At 42.5% G+C, this 17491-nt stretch overlaps 1 long non-coding RNA gene across 2 annotated transcripts; it reads right to left on the bottom strand.

The window, feature by feature from the left end:
* Positions 1 to 8337: 8337 nt before the first annotated feature.
* LOC121013719 (uncharacterized) lies at positions 8338 to 13538 on the bottom strand. 2 transcript variants are annotated; one of them, XR_005782878.1, is made up of 3 exons: positions 13129 to 13538; positions 9114 to 9247; positions 8338 to 9024 (listed from the first exon to the last, which is right to left on the bottom strand). It is a non-coding gene; the product is annotated as an uncharacterized LOC121013719 (long non-coding RNA). The 2 variants fall into 2 exon arrangements; XR_005782879.1 differs by lacking the exon at positions 9114 to 9247.
* Between the last annotated feature and the right edge of the window lie 3953 nt (positions 13539 to 17491).

Genomic DNA, 17491 nt, shown 5'->3' with positions numbered 1-17491 from the left:
AAGGACTCTGGCTCCCTTGAGAAGACCTTCAAGGACTCTGGCTCCCTTGAGAAGACCTTTTCTCACCCTTTGTCTTACATTTGGCTGAACCGCTCCTGTTGGCCAGAGAAACGTAGGACTTGTCTGCGTCTTCTTTCCTTTCTTAAGTTTCAGTGCAGGTGCCGAGCTATCCAAACTCGGCAGCCTTTTTCTGCCACTGAGTTCCTGCAGGAAGTGCCTCTGCTGTCAATGTGTAAATGTATAAATGTTATAGATGTCTTCCCTGGATGGTTCCCTCCTTCCTCCTTTTATGTCTCCCCGTTGTGGTGGAGAACAGTGAGATTTTCAAGATCTGGTGCCCTCCACGTATGTCCCCTCTCGCCCAGGATTCCCCAGAATGCGTGTGGACAGAGCTTAGTGGGTACAGGACCGCGTGTCGGCCGTGTGCGGAATACACGCATCAGGCCCCATGGAGCCCCTCAGCCTCGGCGGGGTCATCTCAGCCCTTCTCACCCAGAAGTGCTCACGTGGCTCTGCGCAGGGCCAGCCGTGGCCATCCTCCCACCTTCCGTCTGAGCCAGAGTGTGGGGACGGCGGGGCAGCGTGGTGCTGAGGGGTGAACACAGGGGGCGCTCCAGGAAACCAGGGTGGGGGGCAGACAGTCGGGCTGACAGCTGTGGTGTAACTGCCACCTTGTCCGTTCCACGAGCCATCGGGAGAGGACTTGGCCGAGTCCCTGTTTCTCCGTGTGGGCTGGGATACTTAATGGCCAGTCCCTCCGTTGTGATAAGTGGTCAGCCTCCTAGCAGGGCCCGGTGAGCAAGCCTCCCGGGGATGCCTGTAGCTTCCTTCCGTTCTTACATTGTCTCCTCCTGGTCAGGTGTATGACAATTCACTTCCAGAATGCAAAACCGGAGCCTGCAATTCTAAGTATGTTCTCAACCCTCATTAGTAGAGACCTTTCCCTCTAATGTTTCATGTAAAGCAGTAGAATCAAAGCTGATCGTGACTCTGAACCACATCCCAGGGCGAGGCAGCCACAGGATACTGGACCCCCAGCTGCTTTTGTGTGTCCCCTGGGGCAGGACTTCTTTTTTTTTTTAATTTTTTTTTAACGTTTATTTATTTTTGAGACAGAGAGAGACAGAGCATGAACGGGGGAGGGTCAGAGAGAGGGAGACACAGAATCGGAAACAGGCTCCAGGCTCCGAGCTGTCAGCACAGAGCCCGACGCGGGGCTCGAACTCACGGACCGCGAGATCATGACCTGAGCCGAAGTTGGCCGCTCAACCGACTGAGCCACCCAGGCGCTCAAGGACTTCTTTTATCTGATCACAGATAATGGAGATTCTCAGCCACAGCTACCTTTCTGCCATTCAACTCTGTAACCTTTAAAAAATCCATTGTGTTGAATCATTTGCCCAAAATATAAGCTGTTAGTTCATGGTCCAGAGCTTTGCTTGTACCGGTATTACCCCGAAACCCATCCTCAGACCTGGCACTTCGAAAGATAAATGATCTCATTCGGGTCCGTCTTCAGGGAGAGAATTATAACAGCCTGTGATAGGGGTTGATCCACAAGAAGTATCACTGTTTAAAAATAAAGGGTCTCACAGTAGGATATAAGTACTAAGCCATATCAAGCATCATTGTGAATGACTTCCGGAAGAGACAACGCAACTTTGGTCTAAGGAAAGAATTTTCTGGCCCATATCGGGAGCGGTTCCACAAAGAACTACATCGTCTGTGATCATTTATTTTGAAGTTATGTGTTCATGGTGATTAATAATCAACACGAGACAAAAGAAAAAAGGCTCTCATAAATACACACATGCCTGGCAAGTGCCAGAAAATTGCTGCCCTGCAGAACAGCACTTGGAGATTGACAAGTGCTCTCTCCCGACATCCAACACGGCAGCCACCAGCCATACGTGGCCAGGGGACACCCGAAATGTGGGCGTTTTGCTAAGTAAAAAATATTTTGGTTTTGTTGTCGCTGTTGTTTTTTTAAAAAGACAGTTATAGACGGCAGCATTTGGAGATACAGAAGAACCAACTTTCCCATTAAAAAACACCCCTTTGTACTGTTGATTTTTTTTCCCCCAAAACTGCAGTTTTCCAGTTTGATTTAGTGAAGACAATTTTAAAAGAACGTGTCGTTCACCTATCATCAAGAAGCCCTTAGGTAACACATATTACAACATTTGAATTATTTAAATCCAAAGATAATATTAACTGCTTTGCAACTAACCAGACACCTGTTAAACATCAGAAAACCAGGAGCGTTTCTTTTAGTTCATGTGTCCTCATTTTTACTACAAGCATGGCTTTCATGGAGGCTAAGTTCGGCTTCAATGCACTTTCTCCTAAGCTGTGAACTCAGTGGCAGTCTTACAAAGCTCTCCAGCGAATGCCAGCATTTCCGATTCTTTCCGGAATGTGTTACTTACAATTGGTACTGCTTTCACCGATACCAGAACCTTCTCCAGTCCATTCCTAGTGAGCCTCAGAACTTGTGATCCGCTTTGCGTTCCATCGCCATGTAGGATAAAGCACCGATTTAAAACAAACAAACAAACAAACAAAAAAAAATAGGCGTCCTCCGCATATGCAGAGGCTGTCAACATCCGATCCATTACGTTTGGGTTTTCTGAGACGCGTGAGCACCAAGCAGGTTTCTCACGAAGAGTTACGGGCTCTTGGCAATTCTCCTCCGCTTGCACCTTTGTGACTCCCCAGCCCTCGGGCATCCCCTCCATCAGTGTGACCCCCGAGACTCTGCTGGCCCTGTCTCTCCCCAGCCATTCCACTCACGTGACCTTGTGGCTCAGTTGCTCATCCTTGCCGGGGATGACCTTCCTTTTTCTGCCTTAACGACGTTGTGCTTGTCCCTGTGTCCTGGCATTTAGACTTAAGCCTTTGTTCTTGCTCATAAAGTTCGTCCCCAGATGTTCCCTGACTGGCTTCTTTCACTGCTCGGGTCTATATCACATGGCACCTCCGCCTGTGTGGTCCTCCCTGATCCCCCGTCTAACACTCTGTCACCACCCCAACAGCCACGCCATCACTCCTGGTCGCTGGAATTGGGCCATTCCCTGTGCAATGTGACCATACGCTGTATTTGTCCTCCTGTTTACTGACCACCTATTGCCGGTGTGGCCTGCCTGCTGCCCAAAGAATGCCTAACCTAGTGCGGTGAGCACTCAGGAAGCACTTAATTAAGTTAAGCTGCATTCGGTTGTAACTGACAAGTAGGCTTATTCATGTAACTACGATTTTCCAAATTAGTTTCTCCAATATGTTCTACTTATCATGTGAAACAAACCTCTGGCTGGAATTCTGGGTGATACGCGTGTACGGGGTGCCAGTATCACGGCACACAAACCCCGTCACGGAGGGAAAAAAAAAGAGGCCATCATCACCTCCAGCCTGCCCACTGTGGATGACCAAGTGCCACATCTAAGCACTTATGATTTGGGGGCTCAAAGGTTTTCCAGGTTCATAGAGTTTCTTACTAAAAATGCAGACGCCTTGGGGCGCCTGGGTGGCTCGGTCGGTCAAGCATAACTTCAGCTCAGGTCATGATCTCGCGGTTCTCGAGCTCGAGCCCCACATCGGGAGAGCTCGAGTCTCACTTTGGGTGAGTTCGAGTCCCGCATCCGTGAGCACGAGCCCCTCTTCAGGCGAGCCCTGATTCCCTCTCGCTCCCTCTGTCTCTACCCCTTGCTCACTTGCACTCTCTCTCTTTCAAAAAAATTAATAAATAAAATAAAATCACAGATGTCTTTCACAGTGATTCTTCTCAAGCACCATGTTCAGCTCTGGAAAGCAGATTACGCAAAAGATGAGACACAGTTTCTGTCCTTGGGGAGCCTACAATTTTAGCCTCACTGGCTCCTAATTGAGAGCAATACATACCACACCGAGTTTTAAAAAAATGCAGGGAGGAGGGGAAAAAGGAAAAAGGAAGAGAGAAATTGCAAAAGACTAATTTTGCCCACTTCACTATTTTTGTCTCAAATTGGTCCTGTAGAACATAAAATATGTGTAAAGACCGTGCCAAAGTAAATGGCTCATATAGTGAGCATTTCTAAGATAGTGTTATGGCTCACTCTGTCAACTTTATTGTATAACTGTCTGCTTCCAGTACATTTCAGAGACAAATCTTGAGCAGGCAGTGTGATCAGAAGGGCATTTTGATCTATAAGATCTTATCATTCTATAGATCTGTAAGATCTACAATTACACTCCTGAGGTTTTAGCCATTTCACACTGTTCATGGTGAGCCTGTTAGGCGTCAGATTGATTCAAGGGGGTGTATCATCTCTCTTCCAGTTGTTTCTGCATAAGACTATTTTTCTTAAAAATTGTACAGCTGTGTAAGCAGTAACTCTAAATGAAAACACTGAAATAGCTTTCGCTGTTTTTCAACATTAAACACTCCACGCAGAGCTGAAGTATCGAAAGAGAATTCCTGTGCTGTTCCCCTGCTACCTAAAGAGCTTTTTCTCTTGCAAATTTTGAGTTCCGGATTTATCTGAAACGTCTTAATTACGTTTAAGAAAATGTTTCTTCTTCGCAACACGAACTGATCTAGAAAGTTCTGAAACTGGGAGGACATTTTCAGCTCCACACTGTACCTCAAAATTCCATTAAGAACAGAAATTCCATTCAGGTACTCTGTTGCAGGGCTTGGACATTCACAGGAAGTTTACAGACCATGGGTGAACCTTTGTGATTCCTGGTTTCTGAGCTGGACCTATTCCAGGAGCGCTGATAGCCCCTGAGCTGTTCCCAGGAGTCTTATGACCCCTGCATGCTCAATCGCAGAGGCAGCCGAGGTAAAGAGAATTCCCAGACTCTTTTATCTGCTATACGGTTCACTGCCCCATGCTTCTTTCCCATCACAGTGCCCTGGGAACCGCAGTGGTTTGGCCCAAGTGACTCTCAGATGGTGAGGTTTTAGGACACTTCTGCCCAATTTTGATTTACTCATTCGCTCAGGAAGCAGCAGGAGATCCTGGGGTGGCGGGGGTGGGGGTGGGGTGGGGGTGGAATTAATTGTTTTTTAGTTGAAACTTCTAGCTCAGAATTTCTGCCCTGTCACTTCCAACTCCAGGAAAAATCCACTTAATCTCTTTGGACTTCTATTTCATTGATAATGGAGATAGCGAGGACAGTTCCAAGTCCTTTTTCTAAGAGAATACACATATTTCTGTAACACAGTGCTCCCTGAGACCACAAATGATTTTCTCCTCCAATTGATTCACAAGGAGGCAAGGTAGAAAGAAAGAAGAAAAATGAGGCAGGAAAAAAAATCTTGCATTATTATTTTTTGCATTCTAATAGATGTGTCCAGGAGTTTTAAAGGTGAAAAGTACTGGGTGTATTGTGGACAAACCTCCCATATGTCTATACACACCGTGGAAATCTCAGCAAAATGCCACACTCTGAAAATGCTCAGTCACCGTTCACCAATACCAGGGACAGAACACGCCATTTTTCTCCCTTTAACTTTCCGTGAACTAAAAGACTATGTACTTCAAAATTATATTGGGCACCATCAAAATGAAAACTTGTGTTTCTCACTCTGAGGAAGGAAAACAAGAATGAGAATGAGGTGATGCTGGCAGACAATGGATTTATTTTTGGTTCCAAATGTAAAGAGTTCAGGGAAGCACAATGTCTCTTTAGTATCTCTTTCTGGAAGGTTTCTCTGGATCATCGAAAGTCACCAGAGAACCCATTTCCTGGTTATTTGTCCCCACCAGCTCACAGTTTCTCTCCATGCTCGTCTTTAATGTTATCCCGTATATTAACCCCAAATGATATTTGGATCTCAGGTGTGTTATTTTCCATCAGCCATAGCCTATTATTACTAAAATTATATTGTGGAAGATGCATGAGAAGGGAGACCTTGGGGGGGGTCTGGGGGGGGGGCCGTCGGTTAAGCATCCCACTCTTGATTTCTGCTCAGGTCATGATCTCACAGTTCATGGGTGTGAGCCCCAGGTCGGACTCTGGGCTGACAGTGCAGAGCCTGCTTGGGATTCTTTCTTCTTCTTCTTCTCTCTCTGTCCCTTCCCTGTTTGCACTCTCTCTCTGCCTCTCAAAAATAAATAAACATTTTTAGAAAATAAATTTTTAAAAAGAAAGAAGACCTGAACAACACATTTAAGCAAAATAAATATGTATATATTTATAATATATAAAATATATGTGTGTACGTATATGCGTGTGTATTTATAGTTTTATTTATTTATTTATTTATTTATTTATTTATTTATTTATTTATAGTAGTAACCTGAGAATGTTACTTTGGAGATGTGGTGTAGGGACAGAAACATTTCTATAGTCCCAGAGGCAGAGAATTATGGGAGAGGACATTGTTCTATACAGCCTGGTGGCACTTTCTATAAGATAACTCAATCTTGGAAAAATAGAAACATAAAAATAGAATGGTACATAAATAATACATAAATAGTATGTGCCTCACCTGCGAGGCGCCCTGAGTGTCCAGGCCAGGAAGGGCGACTGCGGGCCCTGGGCGAGGGGCACCCAGGGAGGCTTTGGGGCACAGACGACCGCCTGCTCGGGTGATGACCACCCCGCAGGGCCCGGAGCCGGGGAGGGGGTGGCTGTGTCAGAACCTAGACGAGGACTCTACTTTTAACGGACTGTATCTGCAGTGGAGATATTCGGTCATCATCGGGAGTGAGTTAAAACGGAGACCATCTCTTTGGGAATCAGACCAGGGCTCGAGCCAAGCCTGTCTATCTGCTGGTGCACAGTCAGGCTTGCTTTTGATTTGGTGGGTTTGCCCCTCTTTTCTAACCCTGCTGCAGGGAAATCAGGGTCAGGGCAGAGTGACAGGAATGGTCACGCTGGCCGGTGGGGGGGCGCAGGAAGCAGGGCCCCCACCTCCTTGTGCACACACTGCTCCTCCAGGGCTCCCCGGGAGGAGGGCTAGTGCCCTGAGAGAGTCCGTTATCCTGAGTCCTCACCCTTCCCAGCCTGAGATCGGAGAGGTGAGCTGCCCCTCCTTCCTTTGGAAGTGGGGCTTATCATTTTGCTCATTATTATCAGAGGATTTTTTTTTTTTTTTGCAGCTCTCCTCGGACTTGCACGTATGAGTCTTTTCCTGTATCTAAATTTTCCTTCCGTAGGAACTTCAGTAAGAAAAATATTGCTGCAGAGTAGCATGAAAGCTCTCTGAGGATCTCTTCCCCCTGCTCAGGAATTTTTTTTCCCCCTCTTTGAAAAAAATGATATTGAGTTTGAAGTGCCAGGCGGAAGATAAGCTGGGCAGTTTGAATGATTAATAAGGATATTAAAGACCAGAAGAGGGAAGACAGGAGTTCAAACCCAAATGAAACTTTCCTTGGCACGATGCAGATCAATTCAGGCGCTTCTGAACTTCTCTTTCTGTTTTATAGACACTGAGGTTTTGTCCTGGAATTTTCAGCCTCTTGTTCTTCTTTTATGCTCTCGGCTTTTTCCGGGCAACTTTCCTGACCCTTGAACCTTTTTTCCAAAATTTAGCTCTTCCATACTCGCCAAGGGATCCCTGCACAAGCATCCTATCTGTGTGTTATCAACTAAAAAAGGCCCCCTACGGAAGCCTTCACCCTCTGTGCAAGCTTCTTTTTATTTTCTTCCTTCAAGATATTTAGCAATAGTCTTTGGCCTTCACTATGTTATTCTTATTCTCATGCAATATCAGTATAAGGCAAAGATCTTAATACGTGAATTAAAAAAAAAATAACAAAGTGGGGTGCCTGGGTGGCTCAGTCGGTTAAGCATCTGACCTCGACTCAGGTCATGATCTCTCCGTTGGTGGGTTCGAGCCCCACGTCGGGCTCTGTGCTGACAGCTCAGAGCCTGGAGCCTGCCTCGGATTCTGTGTCTCCCCCTCTCTCTCCCTCTCCCCCACTCACACTCCGTCTCTCTCTCTCTGTGTCTCAAAAATGAATAAACATTAAAAAAACCTTTTTTTTTAAAATAACAAAGTGACCGATAATGAATCTTACTATACATTAAAGAATTAGGGATCACCTATTACAGGGAACCTTAGCAAATGACCATTGTATAAGTCAAGTTGGTTGGATGGTGGTGATCTCATAGGGTTCAACCTACAGACAACCTTGGATCCCACTTACACCCTTTCCTTTTAAAATCAAGGGGGAAAGAGGAAGCTCACAGGTATGAACCACCTTACGCATGGTCACATGACTTATCGGGAGGCAACTTGAGAACAAGGTCCACTTGTGCCTTAGCCAGTGACTCTTCCCACCACACCATAAGATGACCGTAGACCCAGGACAAGGACGAGTGTGAGAAATGATTAAACAAATAGAAGAAGATGGTTATTCATTCTTAAATTTCCAAGACACTGAATATTGAAAATACGATTTGATGTCTGCTACTGATACATATCACCCTGGGCTTGTAGCTCGAAGTACTACAAAAGTGAGAATGACACGTGACCTCCGGAAGATGCCTGTCCATCTATTTTTATAAAAACTGAAGGACTGGAGCGTGCCCCATCCATCTGCCCTGCCAGCCTCACCCTATCCTCTTACCCCCTCCTCCCATCCCTCTTTTGCCCCACCTTGAAACCTTATGGAAGCCATAAGGTTTTCCACTGAAAACCTCCTTCAACTGAAATTCAGTGATGTCTTGCCCACTAGCCCCTACTCTCTCCCTCCCTCTTGGAGACCAGTCACTCCTTGTCTAGGACAGTGGCCCATGTTCTTTAGCGCCAAGTTTGCCAACTGGCCACCATCCTGTCAGGAATGATGCAGAATGTGTGAAGGACCCAAGATTTTGTCCTACTTACAAATTAGCAAGCTACCTTGCGACTGTTTCTGGATGCTGCTAGAAGACACGAGACTCCTGGATCAGAGACCAGTAACTTTCTTACTCACAGCGAAGAGTTGCAGAGCTTCATGCTGGTTTGTGCAGGCTCACCACGAGTCCCATCATTCCCATGGGGCCAGGCTAAGGGTCCAGAATGCATCCTGGTGCATGCGGTGGGCTACATTCCTGGAGAAGAACAAGGGCGGGATATGGGGATTCATGGCTTGCACAGTGAGCGGAAACAAGTCTGCTCTTTTTCAGGGGGGAGGAAGTACCTCATCTCTCAGAATGGCTGCTGCAAACATATCTGGCCTAGATAAAGTCCAGCCAAGCCTTGCACTCTTGGCCCACCTCGCAAGAAGATGCAGGCTCGCACAGGGTCCATGGCAGATTGGTTCTCCTTACAAATCTGGAGGGTATTTCAGAGAGTGGGGAACCAAATAAAGCAGTACTTAGTTGTTGTTGGTTTTTTGTTCAATTCTTGCAAAACCTAGAACTTAATTGAAAAGTAATTCATGCATGTGGTTTAAAAATCACTTTCATTTGATAATTTTAGGCCCTTGCCCCTTACCCAGAGGGCAAAAATGCTATTAATGGTTTCTTGTATATCCTTCCAGAAATATTCCATTCACAGACGTGTGTATTCATTTCAGGGATTTCCAAGGGGAGCAGGATGTGCATATTGTTATTACCTTGCCTTTGCAAAAGACGGCCTCTTAAATGCGTTCTAGGCAGTACGAGATTATTCCATAACACGGAGGCATCATAATTCATCCACGTGCTCACCTACTGGCAGAGAACTGCGCACTTCCGAGTGTCCCTGTGGGATTCATTCCCAGAAGTGGAGTTTCTACTTGGTGTAGACGGTACATTGAGGGGACTTCAGGGGCTGCATTTTTTTAGGTTGTCATCTTCAGAGCTCTGAATAGCAGGTCTTTTAGACAATTTTATTTAATTTTATGGAAATCGCCCTCTAAGGGTTTGTGTTCCTGCTTCCCACCCCCGCGGGAAGCAGTCTTCTTCTTTTGAGTTTTATCTGTAACACGTCCTCTCAGACCTGAGTCCCCTAGACTGTGGCGAGCCGGTTTGTGTGGGTCCTGCAGCCGGACCACCTGGGTTCCAGTCCTGCAACATCATAACTAGCCCTGTCATGTGGGGGTGGCGAACTTAAACTCTTCATGCCTCAGTTTCCTTATCTGTGGATGTGAGGATGTGTTGAATAAACATGTATGAAGAAGTGAGGTCATGTTTGCACTTAACTGAGCACTCAGCTCAGATGAGCTCTTTTTATTGGTTTAATATTTGTCTTTAAATCTATTTTTGTTTAATGTTTATTTAGTTTTGAGAGAGAGAGAGAGAGAGCATGTGAGCAGGGGGAGGGCAGAGAGAGAGACACGGAATCCGAAGCAGGCTCCAGGCTCTGAGCTGTCAGCACAGAGCCCGACGTGGGGCTCGAACCCACAAACCACGAGATCATGACCTGACTGAAGTTGGACGCTTGACCGACTGAGCCACCCAGGCATCCCTAAATCTGTTCTATTTTTAAACTTAGTTTTATGCTAAGTGATGTGCAATGATATAGATCTGGTGCGCTATCTACATTTTAGGCTACAAGATAGTATATACGTAACTATAAAATCGAAGAAATAAGGGTAATATTCTGCCACAATTGGGAAAGTTACTGTCCTGAGAAAGAGCATTATTAGAAATGCCTCGAGCGGTTCAAATCAAATAGGTTAAAGTAGTATCACGTAGATGTTATGATATTCATTTCTTCAAATATAAGTGATGTTGAGCGTTTCTCCTATGGTCATCTATCATTTTATTTTCTTTTTGTAAACTGGCTTTTTTTTTTTTTTTTTTTTGCCTGATTCTATATGAAGTTTTGGTCTTTATCCATCAGTTTGTAAGAGGGTTTTATGAATGTAAGAGATTAGTTCTTTGTCACATATACTACCAATTTCTTCCTGTTCCTGTTTGAAAAGTATTCTGAGAGTGGTTTTTTTTTTTTTTTTTCATCCAGCTTCCTTCAGTTGATCTAATTTATCAGTTTTTTCTTCTGTGGCACCTGAATTTGGGGCTTGCTTAGAACTGTATGCCCCTTCCCACACTACATGCACATTCTACCCTTTGTCTCATCCTTTCTCTGGGTCTGTTTTACTCTGAACCTTCATTCCATCACAGATCTATTTAAATGTAAGGTGTGAAGGGGCGCCTGGGTGGCTCAGTCGGTCGAGTGTCCGACTTCGGCTCAGGTCATGATCTTGCAGTTCGTGGGTTCGAGCCCCTCATCGGGCTCTGTGCTGACAGCTCGGACCCTGGAGCCTGCTTCGGATTCTGTGTCTCCCTCTCTCTGCTCCTTCCCCGCTCATGCTCTGTCTCTCTCTGTCTCTGAAAAATGAATAAACGTTAAAAAAAAAATTTTTTTTAAATGTAAGGTGTGAAGGATGCACCTGACTTGATTTATGTATTTCTACATGGCTGTTTGCACCAGTACCATTTATTGAATAATTGAGTTTTCCTCACCGAATTGAATTGCCACACTCCTTTGCTAAATTCAAATTCGCTAAATTTGCTGTGTTAATGATTAAATCTGTATATTTACTATCAGACCCTATTACGTTTCTTCATTAATACGTGTATTAATATGCTAGTATCTAAGAGCTAGAGTCAAGCTTTGTAATGTTGTTACCCTATACTTGGAGAACTAATTCCTATTCCTACTCTTTTTACTAATTGCCTTCACTGTTCTTGCATGTGATATTTCAAAGTAAAAAAAAAATGGAACGATCTATTTTCCTTAGCAATTAATTTAGCAAGGACTAATGTCTTCATAGCATCAAGTCCTGGTATCCAAGCACAGGGATTTATTTCCATCTTCTATTATGCCCTTCAGTGGTGTTCTGAATACTTATTCATAGAGATGTTGGAACATTTCTTGTTAATTTTTTATTTCAGATTCCATTAAAATTGGGGTCGATTTTTCCTTATTTTATATGTGAGAGAAAAGTCCTTGATTTTTGAAATTACTTTCATACAGAGAGAGTTTATGAATTTTCTTACAGTTTATTATTGTTTTTCAGGATGCTGTCTTGTTTCCAAGAAGCAAATAATGACAATTTTATTTTATCTCTAATGCTTATGCTTCTTGTTTTACTCCCTTTTTTGCTGAATGTGCCTGACAACTGAGGAAGGTAAGACTAGAGACCTAGGAGGGAGGTTTGAAATATTGAAATAAGGGTTTAAAAAGGAAGTTATTGCCACCAAAATAAACGAAACTCCCAAATTTATGCTCTCTGGGAGCATAGTTGTGAGAAAAGTCAGAAAAAGATGCCTAGGACCTTAGAGACGCATGAAGGAATGAAGCATAAAGCCTATGAAGCATTACATTGCTATTATTATGTGACAGAAGTTTTAAGACATTTTATCATCTCTGAATGATGAACAGCATCGGATCGCTTGCTGTGTATATATTCATTGGAAGGTGTCAAACATAATTTCATGTTTACTTTGACTTTTCCCTCTGTCCGCCCCTTTTTAATTTGCTTTTTCAAGACTTATAGATTTGGCGGAAACGAGGCAAGTCAACTACTTACGTTAGTTTCATTGCATGATGTGTCTGTTTACGTTATGGAATTGTATACATACAAACAAAACTGGATAGAGATAATATAGACCAACTGCTTGATAAGAAAACGTGCCCGTGTTTCAGTAGCATACCAGTGTCAACAGTGAAGGAGATATTTTTTATTAATCTGATTAAATATTAATAAAATTCATAAATTAATCAATCATAATAATATGATTAAAAGAGGCACAACAAAAGCACTGAAAACTTCCTGTGTGCCGAGCACTGAGCACGGTGATCTAAATGGATTTTCTCATCTAATCCCCACAAAAATTAAGTTTGCAAAAGCTTAATTGCCCAAATCCACACTTTATGACTTGTTATTTTCAAAGCCAGTTCTGTACGACTCTAAAATCCCAGCCCAGGCACTAATTTAGTCCAAAAACACTGTTCATTTACTTCTCAATGATACTTAGGAAATCACAAATATTGGTCCCAAATCAAATTATTTTTTTAAAAAAACCCATCAATAAATGCAAGCTGTTAAAAGATTAACTTAAGTAAAACACTCAGTAAAGATTAAAAAGTGGCATAATCTAATCAAAGGAAATGTATGGCGTGCCCACGGGGGCATTCTCCGTGGATGTACACAGAGCATTTCTATCTGAAAGAGAAAACGATCCTTCAGGGAGCCTTCTCTAAGAAACTCCAGCATCTCGTACCTTTCACGTAGGATGTTCACTCAGAAATGTTTTAGATGAAAGCTGACATCAGAATCCGAGAGCTCGTTGCCCGAAGGCAGGTGCACACGGCCAGCTTCCGGGCTCTGCTTCTTCCTAAGGCCGCGTTCTTCCTGAAAAGCCTGCCGTGGACGGAGCCCGGATGCATCAGGATGGGGTTGTCGTGATGCATGACAGTGACTTTGCCACTTCTGGGGCCTGGGGAACACCAGTCAGGCGTGAGTCTGAAAGAACAAACTGAGAGGCCCAGGTACCCGGAGGAGACGTGTTCACAAGTATCTCTTTCCACTGGAGAAAAGATCTCTTTCCACTGGGGGTGCTTTTTTTCAGCCGGTGACAGGGAGAGAGGTGGGAGAGAAGTTGTCAGACGATAGTCCAGACGAGAGTCCCTTTATTACTGCAACTCACAGTGGGACTTAACTAGAAGTCACATGCAAATCCACGGGGTTCCTGTGGCTGCTTAGACCAGTAACAGTGAGTCACATGCTTTCGTGTAACCAATATCCTTTTTTTTTTTTAATTGAAGCGTAGTTAACATAAAATGTTATATTAATGTCAGGTGTACAACATGGTGATTTGAGATTTATATACATTATGAAATGCTCCCCACGACAAATGTAGTCACCATCGGTCACCACACAAACTTATTATGTTACTGAGAAGTTCCCTCTGCCGTGTTTTGAATCTCTGCGACTTATTTATTTTATAACTGGAAGTTTATAACGGAAAGTAACTTAATCCTCTTTACCCGTCTAGCCCATCCCCCAGCTCCCTTCCCTCTGGTAATGACCAGTTTGTTCTCTGTATTGAAGAGTCTGTTTGTTTTGTTTTGTTTTGTTTTGTTTTGTTTTGTTTAGATTCCACCTATAAGTAAAATCATATGGCATCTGTCTTTCTCTGTCTGACTTTTTTCAGTTCGCATAATGCCCTCTAGGTCCACCCGTGTTGTCACAAATGGAATTTTCACTCCTTTTATGGCTGATATTCCATTGTGTGTGTGTGTGTGTGTGTGTGTGTGTGTGTGTGTGTGTGTTTATCACATCTTCTTTATCCATCTATCAATGGACACTTGCTTTTATATCTTAACTATTGTACATAACGCTGCAATAAACATAGGAGCCCATGTATCTTTTCAAAGTAGTGTTCTTGTATTCTTTGGATAAATACCCTGGAGCGGAATTGCTGGATCATATGGTAATTCCCTTTTTAATTTTTTGAGGAACCTCCATACTGTTTTCCACAGTGGCTGCACCAATTTACATTCCCACCGACAGTGCACAAGGGTTCCTTCTTCTCCACATCCTCACCAACACTTGTTATTTCTTGTCTTTTTGATTCTAGCCATTCTGGATGGTTCACTGTGGTTTTGATTTGCTTTTCCCTGGTGATGAGTGATGTTGGGCATCTTTTCATGTGTCTGTTTGCCATCTGTAGGTCTTCTTTAGAAAAATGTCTATTCTGGGTATTCTGAGTTATTCTGCCCATTTTTCAATCAGATTGGTTCTTTGGTGTTGAGTTCTAGAAGCTATTTCTATATTCTGGATATTAACTCCTATCAGACATAGCATTTGCAAGTGTCTTCCCCCATGCAGCGGGTTCCATTTTCATTTTGGTGATGGATTCCTTCACTGTGCCAAAGCTTTTCAGTTGGTGTCATCCCGATAGTTTATTTTTGTTTTCATTTCCCTTGTCTCAGGAGACATACCTAGAAAACCGCTGTGAAGGCTGATATCACGAAATTACTACTTATGTTTTCTCCTAGGAATTTCATGGTTTTAGGTCCCACATTTAGGTCTTTAATCCATCTCGAGTCTATTTTTGTGTATGGTGTAAGAAAGTGGCCCAGTTTTATTCTCTTGTGTGTTGACCATATACACGTGGGTTTATTTCTGAGGCCTCTATTCTCTTCTCTTGATCTATGTGTCTGTTTTTGTGTCAGTGCCATACTGCTTTGATTACTACAGCTTTGTAATAAGGTCTTGAAATCTGGGATTATGATACCTCAGCTTTGTTTGTCTTTCTCAAGATCGCTTCGGCTCTTCAGGGTCTTTTGTGGTTCCAGACCAGCTGTATGATTATTTTGTTCTAGCTCTGTGAAAAATGCTGTTGATATTTTGATGGGGATTGCACTGAATCTGTGGGTTGCTTTGGACATTTTAACAACATGCGTTCTTCCAGTTCATGAGCATGGAATATTTTTCCATTTGTTTGTGTCATCTTTCATCAATGTTTTACAGTTTTCAGAGTACAGGTCTGTCACCTCCTTGGTTAAGTTTCTTCCTAGGTATTTTATTATTTTTGATGTGATGGTAAATGGGATTCTTTTCTTAATTTCTCTTTCTGCTACCTTATCATTAGTGTATAGAAATACAACAGATTTCTGTATATTAATTTTGTGTCCTGCAACTTTACTGAATTCATTAATCAGTTCTAATAAGTTTTTTTTTTTTTTTTTTTTTTTTTTGGCGGAGGCTTTAGGGTTTTTTATTTATAGTATCATGCCATCTGCAAACAGTGGCAAGTTTACTTCTTCCTTACCAATTTGGACATCTGTCATTTCTTTTCCTTGTCTGATTGCTGTACCTAGGACTTTCAGTACTATGTTGAATAACAGTGGTGACAGGGGACATCCTTGTTTTGTTCCTGATCTTAGGGGAGAAGCTCTCAGTTTTTCATCATTGAAAATGTTAACTGTGGGTTGTTTTTTTTTAAATATATCTATAGGGCCTTTTTTATGTTGAAGTAAGTTCCTTCTACACCTACTTTGTTGAGAGTTTTTATCATGAATGGGTGTTGTATTATGTCAAGTGATTTTTCTGTGCCTATTGAGATGATCATATGGTTTTTACCCTTTCTCGTGTTAATGTGGTATATCACACTGATTGACTTGTGAATATTGAACCACACTTACCGTCCTGGAATAAATTGTACTTGATCATAGTGAATGATTTTTTAATGTATTATTGCATTTGTTTTGTTAATATTCTGTTGAGAATTTTTGCAACTATGTTCATCAGAGACATTGGTCTGTGGTTTTCTTTTTGTAGTGTCTTTGTCTGGTTTTGGTATCAGGGTAATGCTGGTCTCATAGAATGAATTTGGAAGTTTTCCTTTCTGTTTTGTGTTTTGGAATAGTTTGAGAAGCATAGGTATTATCTTCTTTAAGTGTTTGGTAGAATTCACCAGTGAATTCATCTGGTTGTGGACTTTTGTTTGTTGAAAGGTTTTTTTGATTATCAATTACATTTCATTACTAGTAATCAGTCTGTTCAGATTTCTTAATTCTTCCTAATCCAGTTGTGGAAGATTTGTTTATAAGAATTTATGTTTATAGGAATTTATTCATTTCTTTTAGGTTTCTTAACTTGCTGTCATATAGTTTTTCATAATATTTTCTTATAATCCCTTGTATTTCCATGGTGTTGGTTGTTATTTCTTCCCCTTCATTTCTATTTTTATTTACTTGAGTCCTCTCCCTTTTCTTCTTAATGACTCTGACTAAAGGTTTATCAATTTTGTTTATCTTTACAAAAATCCAACTCCTGGTTTCATCGATCTTTTTTTAAAAATTTCTTTTTTTATTTTTTTTTTAATGTTTATTTGCGGCGGGGGGGCGGTGTGAGGAGCGCATGAGTGGGGGAGGGGCAGAGAGAGAGACGGAAACACAGAATCTGAAGCAGGCTCCGGGCTCTGAGCCGTCAGCACAGAGCCCGACATGGGGCTCGAACTCACGGACCACGAGATCATCACCTGAGCCAAAGTCGGATGCTCAACCGGCTGAGACACCCAGGTGCCCCTTCATCAATCTTTTCTATTTTTTTAGCATCGATGTCATTTATTTCTGCTCTAATCTTTATTATTTCTTCCCTTGTACTAGTTTTGGGCTTTTTTTTCCCTAGCTCTTTTAGATGTAAGGTTAGGTTGTTTATTTGAGATTTTGCTTGTTTCTTGATGTAGGCCTGTATTGCTATACAGCCTTTGCTGCATCCCAAAGATTTTGGACTCTTGTGTTTTCACCTTCATTTGTTTCCATGTATTTATTTCCTCTGATTTCTTGGTTGACCCATTCATTGTTTCAGAGCATGTTGTTTAGCCTCCTTGTTTTGTGTTCTTTCCAGATTTTTTCTTGTAATTGGTTTCTAGTTTCATACCGTTGTACTCAGGAAAGATGCTTGATATGAGTTTAGTCTTCTTAAATTTATTGAGACTCATTTTGTGACCTAACATGTGATCTGTCCTGGAGAATGTTCCACGTGCACCTGAAAACAATGTGCGTTCTGTTGTTTTTGAATAGAATGTTATATATATATATATATATATATATATATATATATATATATATATA

This window comes from Herpailurus yagouaroundi, unplaced genomic scaffold (assembly GCF_014898765.1).
Source record: "Herpailurus yagouaroundi ecotype Mexico unplaced genomic scaffold, PumYag 199, whole genome shotgun sequence".
In the NCBI taxonomy this organism is placed as follows: domain Eukaryota; kingdom Metazoa; phylum Chordata; class Mammalia; order Carnivora; family Felidae; genus Herpailurus; species Herpailurus yagouaroundi.
Note: the sequence above shows the minus strand (reverse complement) of the source record. Positions and strands in the feature narration are given on the sequence as shown.